Below are 6442 nucleotides of genomic sequence, written 5' to 3'. Positions count from 1 at the left end.
AAAGAATACAATGCTGAATAAAGTAATAGATTTTGTTATTTTTGGACCAAAAATGTATTTTCGATGCTTCAAAAAATGTTGATGACTTTCTTCCAGGTGTTTTCAGCTCTCAGTCTTTTCCTTGGAGGTGCGTCTTCCTCAGCATTTGAGCACGAATTCTCTGCATCCTCTTCATTTCCACCATGGAAAACTTTAAAATACACACACAAACCAAACATGCATGAATGAGTTGCATCTTTATAAACTGTCAACAGTGAGGGCTATAGTAGAAGAACCTTATCTAATTTAATGAGAAATTGTAGAAAAGCATCTAACCTACCTTTGAGGCCTCCGCTACCTCCAGACCACCAGATAAATCTTTTCAAACACAAGATACAATTAGTGTGAATCATTTTTTTAACAAATGTCTATTGTTGTGAAATCCATTTGCATGAAACTCATCCATTTTGGTATGTAAAATCATGATTATCTCTCATGATTATTATAGAAAATAACTATACCAGCATGTATCACTGTGTCCTCCATCTCTTCCTCTCTCTCTACACTCTCTCCATCAGAGCTCTCACTCTCTATTAGGGCCCTTGCCTGATCATATGGCACATTGACCATCTTGCATAGTTCCTCTAAGGACACAGACATGGTTGCTGCAAAACATAAAATGAATAAAGGTCAAATGATCAACTTTCCCTAAGTTATACGGCATGTTTACGTATGAAAACGAAGCAAGAAGCCACACTGCAAAAAATGCTTTTCTTACTTAGTATTTTGTCTTGTTTCCAGTCCAAATACCAAATCAAAAATGATTAATTCAAGATGCCAAACACAAACACAGATATTCCAAGGATATTCATTTTGATTAATTCCCCCGGAAAACAGGACATAATATCTTATAGTATTTTACTCATCTAGTAATGCATCTTGATTTAATAATTTTTTAGATATTTGGACTGGAAACAAGACAAAAATAGAAGAAAAGCATTTTTTGCAGATAGCTTGCTTAAAGTGAAGAATATGACGGCAAAGGCAGCTACTTGTTGAACATGACGGCATGCCTTGACATTGAAAGCTACAATCCTGACATAGTACATTAAATTAACGTTATTATGTTGTTCCTCAGACGAGTGCCAGAACTAGCGGGGGTCGAGATTTTTTTCTTTAAGCCCCACGAAAATCACGTTAGCTATCTCACCAAACATGACGACAAAACCAGGCTAACTAAGTCAACGGCAGGATATTTTTGTGCTTTAAATTCATTATCCTCGTCAGAAACAAAAACATGGAAGATTTCAATCAACAAGATAGCTATAACGTTACAGTCCAATGCTAGACCTAAACCTAGAAAACCTAGAAAAAGCTAGCATCCTCAGAAACGATAAGCTACATTAGGTTTAGCACTACCATTACTTCAAGATCGAGATAAAACTGTTATATATATTTATTAAAATTCATAACTGAATCATGAATAACCAGTGTTTTGAGAACATTTACCTCAGGATGTGTTGCTCGATGAAGATCGTTGCGACTTTCAATCTTGAAGAAACAAAATGCCGCAAAGCTCCCTCCCGAGTCCCACGGAGTGAAGAAGAGGTGGAGTTACGAGGCTTCTCAGACAGTTGAAGTGTCCAATGGAGTTACGAGATTTGCTCTCAAGCTATTTTCAACACTTTAGATTGGTTAATAATTTGTAAAAATAACAGACCCACGTGGGAACTGACCAATTGCATCGATTTGTGAAAAAATCAGAAATTGACCAAATTTGGACATACGAGGTTTCCGCCCGACAGCGACGATATTATGCATTAATATGATTATTACAATGTAATAACAGTGTAATTACACATTAATAACAGCATTTCTGTTGAAAGACTGCCAGGATGAGCTAGCATCTTGTGTAACACTGCTCGACTGCCAGAGCTGCGGCTCACTGTATCAAGCACGGCTCTTTGTGCATGTGGGATATATTTAATGGAGATGTATGTGCAGTGATGTGTGTCTCTCTTGCTGGCTGGTCAGTTTCATGAGCAAAGGCAGAGAGACAGAGATAAGCTCAGAGAAGCACAACACCATGACCTCACCGTTAGAGATAAGAGTGCAGTGAAACAGGCAAGAAGAGCTCCAGAGCTGACAGACGTCGGGTGAGCGCTTGCCATTTCCCAAAAACAAGATACAAATTGGTGTTCCAATACTTGAGCAATAAAAGCAAAATACAATCTTTCAACTGAGAACTATTAGATGTGACGTAAACATTGTATAACATAAAATAAACAGCACAATAAGTAGCTCTAAATACATCAAATGTTGGCATTGTGTCATACTCTCGACAATCTTTTGAATTCAAAATATATTGCACAAAAAAAAAAATCTACAATTTTTCTCTTTGTGTACCCCAGATTTGGGCACAAAATCTTGGTAATGCATGATTTTTGTTGTTTTTCTAAAATGGCATTTGGACAAATAGAGTCAACAATTTCATTGGTAAATTCAATTTAAATTCTATTCAATCAACTATCTATAACTTGTTTTAAATCTTAGGATATTTTTATACCAATTCTATCTTATACATTAATAAAAAAAATCTTCAAAATAAGAATATTGAAATTTGAGAATATATGTAACGAGAATATATGTAACGAGTTTGTGTTGTAAGCAACAAGCACAAACGAGGAATCCTAAAGTCTTTCATTATAAACGGAGTAGATCGTTAGAAGAACAGGAGTAAACAACACGTCATTACGCACAGACAATAACCGACAACTGAACAGGGAGTAGATATGCAGAAGATAACAAAGGAAATAAGGTATGTTAGGAACTAACATACAGCTGATAATAATAAGTAACCATAGAAACTAACAGGGATACGATCAGAAATCAAGGAAACTAAACAGAGCAGGGAAACGGGAACTATGAAAAAAACAGAACAGCTTATCAAAATAAGAGTTCATATAAATAAACATAACTGTATCAGTACTCCCCCCTCTCGGAAGGCATGACTTTGTGGCATAACAGATAGTTTGATGAATAGGGACTTTAAGCAACAGCCTCTGGTGGAATGGGAACAGTATTCTGGCGTTATTTGCGCTTGCACGGTTTTAACTGCTACTGTAATTGTTTATGTATATCATTAAATGCCCAAAGCAACCCTCTCCTGCTTTTTAAAATCACTTTCTTTATTTGTATTTTGTCAAATGTCAAGTGATTTTTGCATTCTTTAGCTACGGCAGTTAACCGTTTACTTCCGTCTGCCATTGCCGTTCCAACAGCAGCTGTTGCTTAAAGTCCCTAGTATGGAGGGAGGGAGGGGGCCTTGGAGGTGTGCGTGGAGCTGGTGATAGACAGGGATGAGAAGTCATCGGTGGAGAGAGGCACGATGGTGGAGCCGACGGCGGGAAGAGCCCGTGGCTGAATGCCTGGGAAGACCCAGAGGAACGACTGATGGAGGAGGAACCAGGGTGTGTGGAGAAACTGGCGGAGCAGAGAGGCCAAAGGAACAGGGCGACATCCATGGCCCGGAGGCCCAAGGTGGAGCTGCTGCCTCACGGGACCGAAGCGGAGACGGGGACTCAGCTGACCGGGGCGACGATGGAGCGAGTGAGGACAATAGGGAAGTTGGAGGGGAAGGAGAAGCCCGGTGGAGGGTTTAGGCCAGCGATGGCGTAGTTTTTGCTCCAAGGGACTGTAGTTCAAACTCTGCAGGACTGTGGCTCTCCCGGACTGACGTTGGCCACCCCTGGTTAAGGCGCAGCCAGAGACCCGGAAGTCCGTGGCGGAGGCAGAGCGACGACTGTCTGAGGCTGAGCTGGAGGGACGAGGGAGCCCAGAGGAGTCCTAGGGCTGACGGACCACGGCGGAGACATGGACCTGGAGGCCCGAGATGCAGCCGGGGGAATCAGCCTCATGCTGAGCTGGTGGTCTGGGCGCCGGAGCCGAAGAGCCGTACAGAGTTAGCAGTGGGGGGAGAGCCAAGGAGCTGGACGGATCCAGGGGATTATCCAAATAAATATTAAATTAAATTAAATTAAATTAAAATCTACACTCACTGTAAACATAACATGTTACGTCACCTATAAAACGTACTTCATGTGGTAACATGTAAAGCAGCTATAGATAAGCTAAAAATGGTATTTAAAATTATTAAAACTTTGTTATTTGAAATATGATTGATTCAACCTGACCATGTTGGGTTAACTAAATGAAAAAAAAGATTCAAGATTGTACATGACTTCAGCCTTAGTCCAAATAAAATAGTTTAGTGCTCAATGAATTCAAAGACAATCTCAAAATGTGCATGATTGGCAAGTACACTTCAACATTTTAAATGCTTTCAAGGGCCGAGAATTCAGTAAATTTCATTTCAAAGGATTCATATGCAGTTCTTCCCTAAAAGACAGCAATTAGTAAATCCATTTATATTTAAAGTAGCGTCCCTGAGTTATTTTCATGCTTGTCCGCGGGTAGCAGGAGCCTGATGGAGTCTCAGGGTTTCAGATAAACAGGTTAAGCTTTAAAATTGCAGGGCAGAAACACACAGGCAACAGGGGTTTAATCAGAAACTGTAGAACGGTGAACATTACTTGGATGTAGAAGGCTTTGACACTCAGAAAAACTGTATTTATAAGCACCTGAGTCACTATTCATTACAATCCATCATTGTGGAAGGTGCATTATAATACCATTGCATGGCAACTACACTAGTTTACCTTGTTATTTTCTCATAAGTCTTGATCCTTTTGAAAACATTCCTGAAGAGGTGTTTTGGTGAGGTTTTTGTATTTATCAGATGTAAAGCATAGTTATAACTTTTCTTAAATTAATTTTCATAATCCACGAGAAATTGACTGGATGTGAAACGTGTCAGGTGACAAGATGTTGGAGTAGACATGTTGAAAAATAAGAGGATGTGATGAACTGTAAAAAAAAAAAATCAACGTTTGTTTTATCAGACTCAACTCAAAGGTTGAATGAACCATTAAAAGTAAAAAACATTATTCATAGAACTTATTATATTGTGTTTGATGAAAGCACAGACCAACTTCAATTGTTAAGTTGTTACAACAATTTTTCCTTAACCTCAAAAAAGTCCTGAAGCTGGTTGACTCACGTTTTCTCAACTTCTCAGTTTTGTGCCATTAACCAAAAAGCTAAATCGTTTTAGAGGCAGAGTATAATCATCGGAATATAACAATAAATGCATTGAATGGTGTTAAATGGTCGATACCGGATTGATTTGCAAAGTTCTTTAAAACAATCTCATGAAAATTTTAGAGTATTTTTTCCGCTTTTGCAAATTTGTTGCTAATCCGTATTAAGTTTATAAAACCTAATTTTGTAAGTTTTGGTACGATCTGCCTACACCTCACTGAAAGTTAGGTTTAAAGGCACACTATGTAACTTTTCCCCACTAGAGGTCGTTTATTCAAACAAAGGTGTTGCTTGATGGTGCCTTGATTTGGCGGAATCATGATAGTAGTTGTCTTCACCTCTTCTACAGCCGGTGGAGAATACGACAGGACACGGGCAGAAATCATATTCATGGATGACCAGTAATGTATTACCGCGAAAGCCGTTGGAGCGGAACGAGGCCGCTGGAGCGATTGCTAATGAGAGACGAGCACAACACAGATCGAGAGCGTATGTGGGATAAAAAACGCTGTTTTCTGTCGATGAATGATTCAAAACAGTTGCTCACTTGTCCAATAAAACATTTAGGGCCCTGTTTTAACGATCTGAAACTCAAGTATCAAACGTGAAACTCAAGTAACTTTGTGGGCGGATCTCGCAAATCTAAAATGGGTTAGTCTGAAGTCGCTACATTACTCATAGGTCTGGTTTGGGCGTAACGTGCAATAAACCAATCAGAGGGTCATCTCACATTCCCTTTAAGAGCCGGCTCGCTTGTTCCATGGCGGATTGCTATTATAACGGCGGATTTGCCAGGCGCACGCTACTTACATGATTGTAAAGGTGATTTCGCAGTCTTCAGAATATTGTTTCCTGGTTCTTGACGAATAAGCCACTTTGTCAGATGTCCACATATACCGATGTGTTTAGCCACTATTGATCAAACAGGTTTGATCCGTCATTACTACAATTAGCCTGAATAATTTGGGTAAATTTGTAAGCTAGATTTATGCCTAAATATACATAAACAAAATATATAACATTGTTCTAGTGGTTTTTGGATATTTTGGTCCAAAAATCTTACATAGTGTGCCTTTAACGGTGGACGGTGGACGCACAGCTCACACAGAAGTCGTTTTCAAACCAAGCATCTTTCTGTTGGTCAACATGGTGAATTTGCATGACCAACTTGAACCTGTTGCGAAATCTGTGTGGGGAAATGTGTGGACTCCATTTGAATCAACTGGATTTCGCCTGCAAAAATTTGCCAAACAATGGTAAACGTGACCGCACACCGAGGAAGAGTCTGCTTCTAAATCGTTTT

The 6442-nt window shown here is 39.4% G+C and overlaps 1 long non-coding RNA gene across 1 annotated transcript; it reads right to left on the bottom strand.

Annotated features, from left to right (window-relative positions):
* Window positions 1–322: 322 nt before the first annotated feature.
* LOC306988046 lies at window positions 323–1770 on the bottom strand. Its single transcript, XR_013795310.1, has 3 exons — window positions 1489–1770; window positions 501–644; window positions 323–357 (listed from the first exon to the last, which is right to left on the bottom strand). It is a non-coding gene; the product is annotated as an uncharacterized lncRNA (long non-coding RNA).
* Between the last annotated feature and the right edge of the window lie 4672 nt (window positions 1771–6442).

This window comes from Phoxinus phoxinus, assembly GCF_949152265.1.
Source record: "Phoxinus phoxinus genome assembly, chromosome: 20".
In the NCBI taxonomy this organism is placed as follows: domain Eukaryota; kingdom Metazoa; phylum Chordata; class Actinopteri; order Cypriniformes; family Leuciscidae; genus Phoxinus; species Phoxinus phoxinus.
The sequence above is the reverse complement of the archived record's forward strand: the minus strand, read 5'-3'. Positions and strand labels throughout refer to the sequence as shown.